Raw genomic sequence first — 15,459 nt, 5'->3', positions numbered from 1 at the left:
GTGTGGAAGCCATTTTGACAAAGAGCTGCCATAGCCGTTGGGGACGATGTTTAAATGGTGGCTCAGTATCTTCATTTCAAATTCAAATTCAATTTCAAACTTGAATTTATTTGAATGTCTTTTGTCAATTTCCACAAGAAATTGTATTGTCTTCTGGCATTATCATATTTCAAAAAATAAATAGCATTTATAGTGGCCATTTGGAAAATGGCTGCCATGGTCGTTGATGGTGCCATTTGTAATGGCCTCATATATTATTTTCTTTTGAATATGATTTTCAACATATGTACAAATTTCATTGATTTTCTCTCTGATGTTAGCAAATCTTTCCAAAAAAAAAGAAAATAAAAAGAAGCAGACATCCATGGCGATCAGCATGGCCCTTGAGGGCGCCTTCTAAGAAGACCTTATACTTAAATTTATTTTTGAGCAGCATTTTCAACTTGTTTGCAAAGTCTTATTGACTTTTCCTTCTGACATCAGCAAATTTTTGGAAAAAAATGGTGGGGGGGGGGGGGCATCCATGACAGCTGTTTGAAACTTAGTGGCTGCTATGGCTGTTGAGGGTGCACTTTTGGATGGCCTATTATCAAATTCAGTTTAAATGTAATTTTCCACCTTTGTGGAAATTCTGATTGACGTCTGCAACACTTTACGAAAAAAAGACATTCATGGTGGCCATTTTGAAAAATGGCTGGAATGGCCATTGAGGGGGCAATTTGCAATGGCCCAATAAGTTTACTTTTGAATGTAATTTCCCACCTGTTTGCAAAATCTCGTTGGCTTTTCCTTCTGATTTTAGTAAATCTTTTCGAAAATATAGCATTTATGGCGGCCATTTTGAAAAATGGCTGTAATGACCGTTGAGGGCGCAATTTCCGATGGCCCAATATCGAGATTTATTTTAAATTTCATTTCCCATTTATAACCAGAATTTCATTGACTTTTCCTTTTGAAATTAGAATTTTTTAAAATGAAAAAGTGGCACTTATGGTGACCATTTAAAAAAAAAGGCTGCCATAGCCATTGAGGGCGCAATTTTCAATTGCCAAATATCTGGATTTATTTTGGATGTAATTTTCCGCTTGTTTGCACAAAAGAGAAAAAAAAATTGGCTCTTCCTTCTGAAATTTGCATTTTGTAACAAAAAATGGCATTTATGGAGGCCATTTTGAAAAAATGGCTACCATGGCCGTTGAGGGCGCAATTTCCGATGGCCCAATATCTAGATTTATTTTGAATGTAATTAACATATATGGGCAAAATCCTATTAACTTTTCCCTTCTGAAATTTGCAAAATCATCGAAGAAGTGGCACATTAGACAGCCATTTTAAAATATGGCTCTCATGGACGTTGAGGGCGCAGATAACAATGGCAAAATATTTAAATTCATTTTGAATGTAATTTCCCACTTGTTTGCAAAATCTTACTGGCTTTCCCTTCTGAAGTTAGCAAATGTTTTGAAAAAATGACATTTATGGCGGCCATTTTGAAAAATGGCTGCCATGGTCGTTGAGGGCGCTATTTCCGATGGCTCGATATCTAGATTTATTTTGAATGTAATTTCCCATTTGTGACCAAAATCTTGTTTACTCTTCTCTCCTAAGATTAGTAAATTTTACGAAAACATGGCATTTATGGCAGCCATTTTGAAAAATGGCTGCCATGGACGTTGAGGGCGCTATTTACGATGGCCCAATAGCTAAATTTAATCTGAACGTGATTGTCAACCTGTGTACGAAATTTGGTGCTTTTATCACAAAATGCACAATTGTTCGGCTATGCCGCTCCACTATATTGCTGGTATTTAAGTCTTCGTTCGATTGATTGCCACCGAAGCGTTTTCAGCACGGAAGAAGAAGAGGAGAATTTATCGGCATTTAAGGCCAGCCGAGAAAACTTATTCTGGCATTTCTGCAGTCTTTGCGTACATGTTTTAGTCTTGTTGCCCCAGACCGTACAGCAGTAATCCAGATAAGGGACAATTAGAGAAAAATACAAATCAATTAACGTTTTCTGATTAACATGGGTCTTAATTTTATGGAAACATGCATATGTTTTAGATACTTTTTTACAATGTGATCCACGTGACTAGACCAATTTAAATGAGTCTAAAGTTACACCTAAATACTTCATGGATACAACTGTTTACAGACTCTCATTTTCACGAATAATGTTGTTGTTTATTTCTCACCTTATTTCTTGACCCAAACAGCATAACTTTTGTTATACCAACATTAATAAACATATCATTAGCATACATCCAGTTAACAATGCGATTAAATTGGTTTTGTAACGAAGATTCTATTTCTTGTAATGAATTTCCCCTGTTTAACATAACCGAGTCATCAGCATACAATGATAGCTTGGTGGATGAAGAAAATTGGACATGACAAAGATCATTGATAGACATTGTGAACAACATAGCCCTAAGGTAGATCCCTGTGGTACACCTGACTTCATTGTCAGGAAGTCACTAATCTTGCCGTCTATTGAAACACACTGTTTTCTTTCTGTTATATATGAGTGAAACCACAAATACTATTTTCCGGTTATACCAAATCGTTTAAGTTTCTCCAAAAGTTTTTCATGTGGCATAACGTCGAATGCCTTGCGAAGGTCTAGAAATATGGCACCTGTCATGTAACCTGAACTCATATTTGCCAGTAAATCCTCGGTAACATTGAGGAGACTTGTGTGCGTTGACTGCAGTGGTCGAAAATCTGACTGACATTGTGCTAGCAAATTGTGTTCTTTCAAATGATTATAAAGCTGACTGTGAGTTCCTTTTTCAAATACCTTGCTTACAGTAGACAAAACCGAAATGGGCCGATAATTAGCAGGATCTGTTTTACTACCGTTTTTATGTATAGGAATAATTTTAGCTATTTTAAAATCAGCTGGTAATTTTCCGATTTGCAAAGAATAATTAAAAATAAAAGCTAAAGGTTTAGCAATCCCTTTAGCGGCTGCTTTGAGCAGTCTTGGGTGCATTCCATCGATACCATAGCTTTTATTTTGCTCAAGTGATTCAAGTTCCCTCTGAACAATAAATTCAAACATCTGTTTCGTTACTCCCAGCGGAACCACAATTCTATTATCATCAAAATCTTATCTTTTTCCCGCAGTTTATCAGAAATACAATTAAGATATAAATTAAAAACATTACTTACTTCATATCTATCTTCTATTATTTCACCATCAATTTCTAATTTCAATATATTACTTTCCTTCTTACGGGGTAATAGCTCTTTTACCTTTTTCCATTTGGCTTTAAAATCATTCTTCCCAATTTTTTGAAAAACATTTCTATAATATTCTCTATTCAATATTTTATTCAAATTATTGACTTTACTCTCTAAAAAAAATCGAGTGAAAATATTCACTCTTAAAAATATTCACTCTCACTCGAAGATTTAGGAGTGATCCCTGACGTCACTCCAAAACGAGTGAAAATGAACATTTTCACTCAAAAACTACTCCAATTTCACTCTAAATTCACTCTTTTTTGTATTCACTCCATTAAGAGTGAATATTTTCACTCGATTTTTTTTAGAGAGTATTACGCAATTTTTTATATTTATTCCATAATATTTCTGATCTAATCTTATCAAATTTTGATTTAACATAATCACGTTGACATGCAACCAATAAATACTCATCATTTATCCAAGGAGCCGGATTTTATTTTTGTCTTACACTTATGTATACAAGGTGCATGTTTGTCACAAATACACACACAAAAAAAAAACATTTCTTTAAACTCACCCTATAAACTTTCAATACCTGTTCAGACTCCAAAAAGTGCCATTGTTCATTTTCTATATCAGTGAAGAAATCTTCCTCTTTGTATTGACGGAATGACCTCATATATGAAATTTATGGAACTGACTTAAGCGTGCACTCTTTCAAATCACATAAATCAAGAGTGGTCAGATATGGCCATGGAGTATACATCTGAAAAAAGATCACCTAATGTTTCAGATACCAAAATCAAATCTATCAATGTTTCACTCTATCGAGTTATCCTCGTTGGTTTGGTTGCAATCTGTGACATGTGAAGAGTATTGCACATCTGCACAATTTTACGTGAAAAAATATTTTCAGTTAACATTACAATTCATATCTCCAATCACAACTATCTTATCAGTTATATGTATTAGAGGACGCAATTTGAGTGTAGCGTTGGTTCATCCAAATAGTAGTCATAATATTTTCATTCTCATTGTATGACACCAGAAGAAAAGAAGGAGTCTAGTCACGAGGTCACATTTGCATTTTGGCTTTCTTTATCGAATTATGAATATAAAGAGAGCCTCGCTGTAATCCTTGTAAGGTAAAAAGTGGTCAAATGGACGGGAAAACTCATGATAATAGTGAGTAGGCCTAGTGTACACGTGTCTGTCTATCTGTGTGTGTGCGCGCGCGCGCGCACGCGCGTGTGTGTGTGTGTGTGTGTGTGTGCATGTCAATGCAAAATTATGACCATACATGTTTTTTAGTACAAATTGTGGCGTGTCACTGACGGTGCTTGTAACACCACACATGGCTGAGCGTACTATAGGGTAACCTTCATGAATGAGAGGCTTTCAAAGACCTACGCCCTTCTCTTTCATACGTCAAAAGAGGTGGTTTTTTTTGTTGGTTTTTTTTTTTTTTTTTTTTTTTTTTAAGAGAGAGAGGGGGGAGACGTAAGCGTCAACAGTGTCAATGTCAGTGAAGTACGAAAGTTGGAAATTAACAAATGGGGTGAAGATGTATGATAACATTGTTTGATTGTTATTTGTCAAGTTCATGCACTGGTCAAGGTTTCTCAACCCTATCTTAACGGGCCGGATGCATTATTGTCCATGGGCCAGGCCAGATATTGGTAGGGTACCTGAGGTGGCAAAACCTTTTTTGTGTCATTTTGTTTGTCGGGCATAGATACACTTGTCAAGCTATGATAGCATTTCCAAATGAGTAGCTTAGTCATAATAAATGAATTTTTAACCAATTTGGTCTCGTTGTTATACCCCTATACTTCTGAATCGAAACTAACCGCTATACAAAGAAGAGCACTGTCTTCAATATGTTCACAGGCGTTCTGTTGTAAACGCTGTGCGCTTAGTATTTATTCAAGGCAGCGAAGGGAATATCCAAAGATTATGATGTCCACAGCGCTTAGTCTTTATTCAAGACGGTGAAGGGAATATCCAAAGCTTATGATACCGTGTAAATCCTTTTATCTAAAAACAACAACAACAAAAAAGCAATTCTTCGTGAATTTCACCGTATTTTTCAATTATTTATCATTTTCCGGTGAAAAACTAACACCACGTCAATGTCGCTTTATTTCCATCCAACAATAAAATATAATGCAAAAACAGTGTACCGGTACACTACAATACATTACAATGAATAATATTGTAAATGAACAGAGTGATTTATGTTTAAAACTGATGTATTTGTTGAGAGGGTAGTATAAAAACAGTATAGATAATCCCTTTTATGAGGAACTTTAGTATAATATGATAACGGTACATTGGTCTAGATAGAGACTAAGCGCACCGCGTGACAGCTGTGGACATCATATAAACCCTTTGGATATTCCCTTCGCTGCCTTGAATAAAGACTAAGCTCATCGCGTTTACAACAGAACACCTGTGGACATACGGAAGACAGTGCTCTTTTTGTTATTTGAATTTATATGGCGTTTATCATTCCTATAGGAATATTTGTATAGCGGTTAGTGTCGATTCAGAAGTATAGGGATATAAAAACGAGACCAAATTGGTTAAAAAAACAACATTTATTATGACTAAGCTACTCATTTGGAAATGATTTTGAAAACAAGGGATTTCAGGGGTAATTAAAATCAAATAAGGAAGGAAGTTTTGTTTAATAATAAAATGATTCGCATTGAGGGAAAATGCAGTTTTGATGAAAAATTGTTTTTGAAAAAAATGAAAATGCTTTAGATTGGAACATATAATGGATAGGAATGGTAAATTATTTTCGGTTGAATATTTTTATAATAAAGGATTTAATTATTTGAATATTTTGAGTATTCAAAAGATATATGAAGCGCTTCCAGTTGGTTGGAAAAGGAATAAAGAGAACACTTGCAGAGGTAGAGAAGAATACAAATGTAGATGAAATGACTTTTATAAGAAATGGGAAGGAATTACCTCTGGAAAAGATTACCTCTAAAGACATTTATGTTGAATTAGTGAAGAAAGTGAGTGATGATTCTTCGGTGATAGAAAAAATGAAAAATTTATATTTTTGTGATTTTTCTAATAGAGATATAAAATGTATTTTTAGTAGGATAAAAAGTAGCACTTTGAGGTCTGCTTTGAGGGATTTTCAGTATAGATTATTGCATGGAATAGTGTACACAAATCATCAATTATATCAGTTTAAGTTCGTAAATGATAATTTATGATCTTTTTGTCATAAAGAGGAAGAGACAGGTTTCAGTTGCTTTTGAGGTTTTGTTGTGATGGGGGTTTTGGAAGGGGGAGGGGGATGGGGTGGGGTAGTAAGAGGGAGAATGGACGGGGGTATTGAGTGGTGGGGGGTTGCGAGGGGGTTGTTTTGTTGTTGTTTGTTTGTTTTGTTTTGTTTTGTTTTTTTTAACAAAAAACTTCAATCAATGGATATTGATATTTTAGGTTGGATTGAATGAAAGCTGAAAAGAAATTATTTTTTGGGTAAGTGATTCGGTTGATAGAATTTATTATGTAATGAAAGAGTAAAATTGTTAAGAGATTGAGGAATTAGTAATGTAAAACTAGAAAAGAAGAGATGTTTATATATGGATTGTGTATATGGATTGTGAAAAAAATGTACCAGAGTGTATCAAAACATGTTAAACCGATGTAAAGTTTTGGTATCAGTTTTGCATTCATTGATGTAAAGTACTATAAAATTGGTCCGGAGATTTTTGTATCAATTTATTTGTATATTATGTTTCCATTGATGAAGAATAAAATATTCTTTAAAACAAAAAAATCTTGTGAAGATATGGGGAAGAGTCAGTATGAATGAGCCTTATTCACATGAGATCCACTTTTGCTATAAAAAACAAATCAAAATTATGACAAGAGAAAATGCATTAGGAGCACATATAGATGTCCACTCTATTCATTACATGCGGGTGTCAGAGGCACGTAGCAGAGAAGCATGCATGTATATCGGACCAGCTATGACGTGGTTCTCTGTCGCCAAAAACAATTGCACGCTCTCCTCGAGTCTGGTTATAAATTTGCCATTCATCTTGTACTGTGTAACATTGATAATGTGTTGATTTATTTGAGGGTACGACGCGCATATACTGAGTGATTTCAAGTTTTGTGTCAGTGCCGGCGCAGGGGTTTTCTTGAAAACAACATAAAAGGAGCAAGGTATACATTTCTCACTTGAGGCGCGCGTAATAGTTTGACTCTAGTACATACTCTGATATTTCACAGCATTCGTGTACACAACGAACAGTACAGTGATTGCCGGCGAAATGCATAACTACCAAATTCATCATCTGGTAGATATGCTGAGATTGAACATGGTTATTTCAAGAAGTTAAGAAGTTTGATTGATACTACAGAATATAAAAACGATTAACAGAAAATTTGACAATACCGAACCTACATGAGAGTTCCGGACAAAAAGGTCACTTTATGATAAAACATTTACTGCGAGAAGTACACATAACATTGGCGCAGCTCCCATATGGAGCGATTCACGCCACTATTGAAAGGAGACATATACGATCTCCATTATTATGATCTCGTATGTATTGAACCCGTTGCTTAGTATTATGTCGCTACGTGCACAGTGTACATTCACGCACGAACACTTCTCGTTCATCACCAGCTTTTATTGCGTGTTTCTACAGTTATGTAAATTCCGTACTATGACAAACACCTTTCCTTTGCAAATATCTATAGCTGCAATGCATATCCGTTTGAAACTTTGATGCTTTGCGACTTCCACCCGAGCCACGTCGCGCCAGATCACATGAGTTACTTTTTGTTTTGTAAGGTTTGCTTGTTGTTGCTTTTTCTGTTTCTACTTTACTCTCTCTCTTTCTCTCTCTCTCTCCCCTTTCTCTCTCTCTCTCTTGAGCTCTCTCTCTCTCTCTCTCTCTCTCTTTCTCTCTCTCTCTGCTAAAAGTTTGATTGGCGTACGTGTTTCAGTCACTAGGTTCTGAGCAGTAACAATGCCACACTTTGACCTTCCTATAGCCTTTTTACGAAAGCTCATTATGACCTTCCTAGTGCCCTTTTTAAGAATGCTCTTTTTGACCTCAATAGCCCTTTTACAGACCTTGACTCAGTGAATATTTGAATTTGAATGTAGTCAACCGGGAAAAGATAAAAACACACATACACAGAAGAAAAAAAAAACGGTTTTCATAAGGGCGATTTATAGCATAAAACTCCATTGTAAATAAAGCGTTTGTGAAAATATCTCTGATTGAATTTGAGCAGTACCGTATTTTATTAGTTGACAAAGATTTCCTTGCTGTGTACTCTTAATACAATCATTTACCCATGTCAGTAAATGAAGGCGATAGTTCCTGTGGAGGGAGAGACCGATTAATGATAGTTCATTGCAGTGATACGGCAAGCTCAAGCGAATTAGCAAGCTGTCCCATGAGTACTAGTTAGTTTTCTCAATCTCTACAAATTCCTGTAACAATAAAGTATCCTCGATACTTGCTCAGAACAAAAACTTTTTCATGAACTTGACTTGTAGGACATAAGTTATAGACTACAAGATTGGCAATTTTCTGCTTAATTTAGACTATTCAGTTGAGTGACAATGATTTCGACAAGAGATCACGCTCATCCTTACCGTGAATATTATAACAGAAATTGTTTTTGCATTTTTTTTCAACTTGATAAACTTCGGTTTATCACATTTTTTACTTATATATCTTGTTGTCGCATACTGTGCCCTTAATCTATGGATTCTGTCTAATTCACTGCTTTCCTTGGTTTTTTTTTTTTATTAATCATCGCAATACAGCACATGGCCATATAATGCATGCAAGCATTCGATATGTTACAATCTTGAAAACCTCTGTACTTCCTGCTTCTTGTCTATCTAAGCAACCAGACATTCAAAATTTGCTGTACTTGATTGGCATAATTAGAAGTTCTATCTTTGTTTCTACATTAATCAAGGAACACTTCTTCACGATTACTTAGTCATTTCGCGGGAAAAAAACATATCAAAAGGCATTAGGATATAGTGCATGCAAATTTGTCAAAATGTTTAATTTCCATGCAGAATAATAATTTCTTGCTCAAAGAAAGATTTATGATACATAATTATACTTCTGTAACGATGTAAATTGGATATTCCCTTTTTTATGTGGGGGAGATGCAGGACAGTTAAGCCAATGTTTCTCTTTTATGTGGGACATATTTCCTAATTGCCTATAATATACCAAGTGTTGTCAAATTGTAGATACCTATCAAAGGGTCTTCTAACTATGAAATTTTGATTTCGATTATTGAAAAAAAAAAAGTCAAGTGGCTCAACGCTATCGCAGTGTCAAGAGAATTGATCCGGCTTTGGAAGACTGTATGCCACCTGTTGGAGAGTTGAACCATGACGCAAACAGACAAAGATGAAATTCAAAAATGGGTTTACAAGTAATCAGAAATGCATTTTAGCTGACAAAATTGGTTTTATATTATATTCAAATATATGAATATCTTGAAATTTCAGAAGTTCAAACACTCATACGCACTTTATCACCCCTCATAAGAATCACTCGTAGCACAATTAAGTTTTTGCAATGGGATTACATTGCTCATCCCCTTCCTATGTTGTAAATATGATAATCTCTTGCATGATGAAGCATCTAAAAACAGGGTACTCATCGGAACTGCAACCTGAATCTTATAAAGTATTATGGCACCATTATTTTAGAAGCATATTACAGAAATGTTAAGGTGAGTCATATATTTGTATTATAACAATAACATATATTCCTTTTCAGGGTGCTTGTGCTTTCATTCAACTTCAATCAATATGCATGACAAGTGAATACAGGCAAGTAATGGAAGATAACTGACAAAACTCATGGACACTCTTTCTGGCTAGTAAATTAAAGTGCAACTATTTTCCGGTGCCATTGCAGCAGAAACGTAGTCATTTATGTCAAAGAATGCGTGTATACACAATTCACTTCCATATGTAAAAGCAAATATCATTGAAGGTAAATACACAATGATTCATACCGTCAGGGATTTGCTGATATTTCCTTTGGAGATCTTGTAATTTACAACCTCTTAATGCACATTTCCCAAGTCAAGACGAATGTAAGAACCATGCAACTTAAAGCCCTAGGCGTGATGCAGCATGTTTTTGAGGATGAAACTTAACTTTCAAAAGTTAGTTACTCTACTCTGTCACATGTATTGTATGTTATTTGTAAGCAGAGTATAATTCGATACTTTCACAGTCACAGGTGCCACTAATCTGACTAGGAAAGCTATGACGTTTAATGGGAGTTCAATAAAATTAATTTCTGTAATTCCATTTTCATTTCTGTTTGTATTTTTTTTTTCTTCCCAAACAAACGCATGGGGTACATTCGTTAGGCTCTATCGTTATGTCTTTCATTCATAGTTTTGTGGCACGGTGGTCTGAAATTGAATATACAAAATTTGAATTTGAATACAAAATCACACAAAATGGTTACCTCAATACCAAGCGGTTTGAGCCATGCAGTCAAAGAAGAGTCGCGCCATGGCTCAAATCTCTTCTGACTGCATGGCTCAACTCTGCTCAAAGTGTCCATATTTAATTTTCCATATACGCGTATATCAACATCAGCAGATCAAACATCCATCAAATCTATGGAAATGAAAGACTACAATGGGACTCGATTACACTTAAAATCAGTGACTAACCAACTGTTGTCATGTGAGTCATAGGGTAAGTGTAGTAAGGGTAATACTAGGTGTTACAAAAATCGTTTCCCACTTTTGATCCTTAATAGTTCAAAAATAGCAGATAAAGCTGTCATTGATATGAGTAATAGCTGAATAGTGCACAATTTAGTTGGAGGTGATTTAAATATGAAAGCATAGTTATATTAGTTTTATGAAATCTATGATTTATTTCAATGTTAGGTTCCAGATTTTGATCAAATTTTAACCCTCTGTACAAAACTTGAACTTAAAAACAGGAACCAATGATGTGTATGTGAGTGTGTGCTTACAATGGTCCTGAACAATGGACATGGCTACCACTTGTTCAGAGCTCTGCTCCAAGGCACATGAATGCTTTATTTATTATTCATGTGGATTGCTCTGAGCACTGCTAGTCTGAATTCAGGACAAAGGGTGAAATGCACGCACATAAAAAGGAATCACACGTTTCCATGGGCTTGCATACACCATATTTCAGAATTAATGAAGACTAGCTGTAAAAGTGGAATTCCTCATGAATATGTAATAGAGCATTCCAATCCTGGCCATTGCCCATGACCATTGTCTGGGAGTCAACTACACACTCCTATACACACCAACAACCCTGCGCAAAGTTAAAGTTTTGTACAGAGGGTTGAAAATAGAGCAAAATCTGAAACCTAACTGAAAAATTAATGTTGAATTTAATGAAACTGAATCATGCTTTCATTTTCAAATTACCTTAGGCAAAATTGTTCACTATTCAGCTATTGCTCCTATCAATGTTAGTGCTATCTGTATATAGTTTTTGAACTACTAAGGATCAAAAGTGGGAAATGCTTTTTTGGAACACCTGGTACCTGGAACTCAGAAATTCACTCTTTGCCATCTTTTGATTTTTTTTGTGACCTGTGTCTTTGTTGTGCCTTACCATCTCTGCTTTCTTGCGCTATGACAGTCATGTTAAGCACTACCAACAGAGGGCACAGGTGCTTGCACCTGTGAACTATATCGACCAATTTCAATACTCCCTAATATATCAAAAAATTGTGAAAAAAATATTCATAAACCGCTGGATTATTTTCTTCATACGAATGATCTCCTCATACCAAATCAGTTCAGTTTCAGAAAGGGATATACCCCGACCTGGCACTAACTCGATTATTGGATAAAGTCACTGAATCACTGGCTAATAAAAACATATGATAGGTATATTCATGGATCTTTCGAAAGCATTTAACACAATAGATCATGACATTTTAGTTTATACGTTAAGGAAATATGGCATACGTGGTTTAACACTTCCATGGATTATTGATTACGTATCCTACAAAATGAAATGACTGAAACAACTTCAGATATTCATCTGTTCATTGCATATATATATTTCATTATAGATTTTCAATCGTAATTTTAACTTGTTTCTCTGCAAAATGATTGACGCGTGCATAAAACGTTCGATTATAATTTCATGAAAGGGCCCTTCGTGGTGAGATTAATCAAGTCACATTTTGACACACGACAATGAAATCTGTTTCTGCTGGCTTTGTTTCGTTTGTAACAATAAGTGGAAATGAACTGATTCATGATCCATTGATCGACGAGTTTGTTTGTTTGTTTGTTTTGTTTTGTTTTTTGTATTCTATGAAATGGATCAGACGAATCTCAGCTTCAAAATACCTTAAACATTTGAATAGTTTATAGATAGATATTAGTTCTGGTGATGTAACCGCACGCACTGTAATGCCATGTAAATCTTTCAACTTTAACACATCCTTCAACCGCGGAAATACTTTTCAACTTTTGATGAGACTTGGCATATCATGATAATATCTGTGTAACGATTGGCTAAAGGTTATCACTGAAAAAAAAAATCTGAGAAGCAAGGTGCATCTTTGACATACCTCTCTTTCCCTCGACATAGACCAGATATATCAGGGTGTCAGGTGAATTCACGAACCCCAAATGTCCAACAGTCAATCAGTATTTAACAGAGTCACGTACACGGTGCGATTACCGTGTGTACCTTAAATGCCAGTAAATCGGATAACACGTGAAAGATTCACTGTGGTGAATGCCACCGAAACTATGAAATTCCTTTGTTGTTCATCGGTCATATATATCTCTCTGTTGTTCACAATGTCAACATACAGCATGAATATTCATAATTTTTTCAACCGAAGCGTAATTCTGTTAAGAGCAGAAATGCATACAACTTTTCCCCCACCCCGAAAAAAAAAAATGGGTGATGCCTCACTGTCCCGTTTGAAAGGAAGGTTTCAAGGGCAGCACCATGCATGGAATATCGAGACACAAACAGAATATACATTTGTGATAACAATTCCTAAGTTTATGTAGTCAGTCTTTGCGGGTTGTAATCCTATGAAAGATTTCTACGTTCAAAGGAGACACAAGACGAGTAAATCTAAGTAGTTCAACCAGCAACTGCATTGTGAAATCAAGTACATACGCTACGTTTCCCTCCCAGACAAGGTGTTGATCAACGTGTCAACTATGTGTATGAATTTTAAGGCCTACACCCGGTTATGGATGAATTTGGTGTGACATAGGGTTTAACGAGCCTTGTTAATTCCCAAGAAATTCTTTCGCGATGTAAGTACACACGTCCACTTGTGTGCACTGACTACATGACATTTACAAAAACACAACTCCTGTGTGCTTAGAGTACCGATAAACAAAGAAAACTCCATAGCATTGTACACACTGTCCATAGTCTCTGGCACATATATTGTATAATGACAAAAACTCGTATACATCTGCAGTCTCTCATTTCTATACACGTCTCCTTCTCATGAATTGCCCTTGGACAAAACCTGATGACACAGTACTGAACCAACGAAAATAATTGATAACTGTAAAATTATGATGGACAGAGTCCACATGATTTCAAAGGTAAGTGAGTGAAATTGGGGCTCGTTTGACTCCTTGGTAGACAAAAGGTTACAATTCAGCAGGATTATGAGGAAATTTTGTATCATCAAATCTTCAAATTCCACTATCATCATATCGTATGCTTTATTTGCTTTATTAAATTGGCGACTAGCTGGTAAATATGTGATATATAAAGACTTGGCTGTTCGGGGTCATCCCTCGAGCCTGACACCAAGGAGTTTGACGTTGGAAAGATACATGAGTCATACAGTCCGCAAGTCATACAGCCATGAGCTCGACACTCGGCAAATAAGGCCCATGATTGTGTCCGACACTCGACAAAGAAGGCCCACTCGCGTCCGACACATTAAAACGCTATGATGTAATGAGTGTCGGACTATCTAGTGGGCATCTTTGTTGTTGTTGTTGTTTTTTTTTTTGGGGGGGGAATTTGTTTTTGTTTGTTTGTTTGTTTTGTTTTTGTTTTGTTTTGTTTTGTTTTGTTTTGCTTCGTGACGGACTCGTTAGCCTTGATTGTCCAGTGTCGGACTCGAAGGACTTGTTTTGCCCAGTTGTAGGACTCACGGGCCTCTGTTATTGTCCAGCTCGTGGGCTGTATAGACTCGAGGGCTCTGTGACTAGTGAGCTGTATGACTCGTGGGTGTCGGACTCGTAGTGTGCACCCCGCTCTTCGATAGGCAGTGCAGACGACCTTGTAAATCATTTAATGATAGTTTGGGTTCGTGCCGAACTCACAGAGTATACGATTGACTATATCTTAAAACCGTTTTATGATGCCAGATGAATGAATCGAGTATACATATAACGTCACAATGCTGAGAGTTGTTACGCCGTTGATGTCTGATCTCATAAACAAATTATTCACTTTCAAGGTGCCATGCCACACTATTACATTCCCACATTCCTGTAATTTACTCAGTAACATTTGGTGATGATAAAGTAAAACAATGTCTGTTATAACTTAAACCATCGAGTCTCCATGAAATTGACATTTGCATGATGCAAAAGGTACTCGACAAGTAATAAACAAGACAAGTTCATTAGTTCATTCAAATTTAGGAAATTTTAGCATCGAGGTTTTTTTTTTTTTTTTTTTTTTTTTTTTTTTTTTTTTTTTTTAATTTCAACTGGATGACGCAAATGATGTCGCCTGCCCGGTGATCAGGAGGTCGCAGGTTCGAATCCTCCTCGAGTATGTAATGCCCACGGTCTCTCTTGCCATGGCTACTACTAAACCGCCGATCAATATTATTTAATACGTTGATGTAGGGCAATTTGTCCATCAATAGACAAGTTTAATTCAGCTGATCCTAGGCCATGTGTTAGGGACATTTGGGATCGATCACACCTTAGGTATGGGAAACTGTTTCACTAAGCCATTTTTTGAATGATATCTTGTGACATCTTCTGCACCTTTTGCAATACATTTTGGAATTTGTATGCATCCTCCCTATCTTGATCTGATCTCAATCTGTCCCAAACTTTGGGATCACGTTTGGAACGGGACCGCTCTGGTCAACAAAAACTCGTCCTTGCCGACTCAAACATACACAGTGAAATTGTAAAATGTAAGACCATCCACTCATTCCAGCATGGACGATAAGATTCGCCATGAAGAAAGAGCTCCTTGACACA

This window comes from Diadema setosum, chromosome 8 (assembly GCF_964275005.1).
Source record: "Diadema setosum chromosome 8, eeDiaSeto1, whole genome shotgun sequence".
NCBI lineage: Eukaryota > Metazoa > Echinodermata > Echinoidea > Diadematoida > Diadematidae > Diadema > Diadema setosum.
Note: the sequence above shows the minus strand (reverse complement) of the source record.